Genomic DNA, 3,400 nt, shown 5'->3' with positions numbered 1-3,400 from the left:
TCTGTACGGCCCTTGCTGTCCCAGAACTCACTCTGTAGATCAGCATCTCAAACATCACAGAGATCCTCCTGCCTCTGCCTTCTGATTGCCGGGATTAAAGGCACGCACACTCCCATAACCACTACCACAACTAGCTAAATAAAGAATTTTTTTAAATCAATAAAATAAAGTGGACAATTCCTGAATACTCACACTTGAGGTTGAACTCTGTCCATATCCAGGCACACATATGCATCCCTATCCACACCGCTATAAAAAAAAACTCCTGAGGTCCAAACCCCAGTATCCACAAATGTGACTTCTGTGGGAGGAGGGCTATTGCGTGTGTCTCTAGTTTCAACGGAATCATACTGGAGCAGAGTGGGTCCTTATCTAGTTTAACTGATGTTCCTGTTCAAAGAGAGGCAAGAGAGAAGGCAGTGTGCAAAGACACAGACACGTACAGAAGGAAGATGTCACATGACAAGGGAGACAGATTGCTGTGAGGTCACCATCAGTCCAGGTGGCTTGAAGCCAGCAGAAGCTGGAAGAAATTGAGGAGTCCTGTCATCACTTTTGAAGGAGCATGCCCGAAACACCTTGATTGTCCAGCCGGCAGGATGGAGAGGGCCAATTTCTAGGGTTTCCAGCTACTCAAAAGCATTAAAGGGACAAATAGCTATCAGGGCGAGTGGCACAGGCCTACAGATTGCACTACTTGGAAGACTATGGAGGACGGGAGTTCAAGACCCAACAGGGCAACAATGAGACCTTGTCTTTGGCTGGCGAAAGGGGGCTGTCCTGGAAACTTGCTCTATAGACCACCTGCCCTCAAATTCAAGAGATATGCGTGCCTCTGCCTCCCAAGTGCTGAGACTAAAGGTGTGCCACCCAGTGAGACCTTGTCTTAAAAAGACAAAATGGGCTGGGGGCAGAGCTCGGCTGCAGAGCATGCACTTGCCTGCTGTGCACGAAGCTCTGAGTTCGAAGCCCGGAGTCTGACACCCACCACCACACAAAGCACGCAGACTGGGAATGATGGAGCATGCCTGCCGTGTGTGGGGTGAAGGCAGGAGGAGGGTGAGAGGTTTAAGGACATCCTTGGCTACAACACAGTAACTTCAAAGATAGCCTGGTCTACAGGGAACCACCGTGTCTCATAAGAATGCTCAGTTCAGCAGCACACATACTGAAATTAAAGCACTACAGAGAAGATTAACATGGCCCCTGCTGCAAGAATGATACGCAAATTTGTGAAGTGAAATTATAGTTTTCACAATAATCCAATTGTAGATTTGACCTATGTATCAACAAGGCACAGATAAGGAACATGAAATACACATACACACACACCACATATATATACACACACATGTATATATATATATATATACATACACACACACATATATACACATACATGTATATATAAGACACACACACATAGAGAGACACATACACATATACACATGTATATATAGACACATACATCCACACACATTTATACACACACATATATATACATATATACATATATACACATGTGTGTATATATAGAGACACATACACACATACACACACACATAAATATATGTACACATATACACACACATATATACACACATTCATACACACACATATACACACACATATACACACACAAAAAATGGGATTTTTTTTTTCTTCAGTCAGAAAGGAGAACAAAATTACGCTTGCCAGGAAACAGACACAACTGGAAATAACCATACTAAGCCAATCACAGAAAGACAAACATCATATACTTGTTTTCTTGGTTATGGTTCCCCAATATTAAAGAGAGAAAGAGTTAGTTTAGGGGGACAAACAGGACCAGGGAAGAAAAACGAGGCTATGAGGGGAAATATGTTCAGCATATAATACGTACACTATAAAAACTTGAAAAACTAAAGTATACATTTTAAAAGGAATGAAGATTGAAAGATCCCTTTCCTTGCCCTTTCAGATTCCCAGCTATCCACACACACCTATCGTCTTCACAGTCTTTGCTTGAACCCCAGAGGGCTAGCCTTGGCTTTGACTTAGGGAGCCTGTGACTCTAGGAGCTGGAAGACAAACTCATCTGTCAACATCTGTACCGAGGCCGTTAGTCCCAAGTGGTGTTTTACTACAGCCAGCACTCCTGGATCTACTGGTGTCTGCCCCCCCCCCACACACACATACACACACATAAACACACTCATAGACACACTGTGGCCTTAGGACCTTCCCTAAACCAATCACGCAGCATGACCTCCGCTGACCTTGCTGAGCCCATGACCCAAACAGGGTTACTTAGAATCCAAACTGGAGGCCAAAGGTGGTGACTCATGCTGTTGGGGTACTGAAGCAAGAGGAGTGCCTTAAGTTCAAGGCCAGCCTGGGCTACATAGTGAGTACCAGGCTGGCTTGGATTAAAGAATGATACACAAAATAAAATACAACAAAGCCAACCCTGGCATTTTCTGAATCAGAATGGGAAATAACTCCTTTCTCCCATGATTCTCAACACAGAAGGATGTAGCCTTGGGAGAAGAAAAGCCACATTTCTTGTCTTATGGAGGCACTTGATGGGCAAGTCTAAAATAGCCCCCCTCCTGGGCAAAGTCCTTGAGCAGAGCCTGTATTCCGTTTGTTTGTGCGCTGGCTGAGCTGGGTTGTGCCACAGTTGTGGAGACCTGGGAACTGCAGTGTGTCAGTAATGGAGAATGGAAACCTGGTGGCTCACTGAGAAGGTGGACAGCTCTGCTGCTGGAGAACAGAAACCAAACCAAGGCATTCTCCCAGTGTGTGCACCAGGAAGCACTCCTCCAAAGAGGTCATGTGTGTCTTCAGGCTCCATCACAGAAAGAAACGATTGCCCAAGCCATACACTGTATGTTTTTATTACATCAGCCAGAGGTGATAAAGTGGTCCAGGAAGGAAACACCTTGATTAACTGGTATTCCAGCTTGCCCATTTGTAATTGCTGTCCTGAGAGGAATGTCTCTGTGGACATATGAATGCCACCCTCTTGTAAAACATCACAGTACACATGTATCCCCAGCAAGATGTAGCTTTGAGCTCTTTACAGATTGTGGATTCTAGACAGAAGGGACTTCAGAAGGCAACTCTGGCCCCAGAGGCACCACCTTGGTGGAGCAAGGCTCCCCCAACAATATCTGGTACATGACAAAAAAAAAACTTCAAAAGAGAAAACTCAAGCCGTTCGGTAAGGTGTTTGGAAAGCCTGGCCGGTACCCACCTCCTCTCCACTTCCCTAAAACACACAGCTTTAAGACAGGGCCCACGTGTCACCTTCCCACCCCATCCCTCCAAGGCCACCATGTCCATTTGGTGGGGACTAATGAATAAACATGAACTGGCCTTGTTATTTGGGAGACTTTTTTTTTTTTTTTTTTTTTTT

General features: G+C 44.9%; 1 protein-coding gene and 1 non-coding gene across 10 annotated transcripts in view; one reads left to right on the top strand and one right to left on the bottom strand.

Annotated features, from left to right (window-relative positions):
- Nucleotides 1-3,400, bottom strand: part of Arsg (arylsulfatase G) — a 145,477-nt gene that overhangs the window by 84,239 nt on the left and 57,838 nt on the right. The window lies entirely within an intron of this gene.
- On the top strand, nt 1,145-1,252 carry LOC116079365. Its single transcript, XR_004113930.1, has one exon. It is a non-coding gene; the product is annotated as a U6 spliceosomal RNA (small nuclear RNA).

Source organism: Mastomys coucha, unplaced genomic scaffold (assembly GCF_008632895.1).
Source record: "Mastomys coucha isolate ucsf_1 unplaced genomic scaffold, UCSF_Mcou_1 pScaffold5, whole genome shotgun sequence".
NCBI classification, from domain to species: Eukaryota; Metazoa; Chordata; class Mammalia; order Rodentia; family Muridae; genus Mastomys; species Mastomys coucha.
Note: the sequence above shows the minus strand (reverse complement) of the source record. Positions and strands in the feature narration are given on the sequence as shown.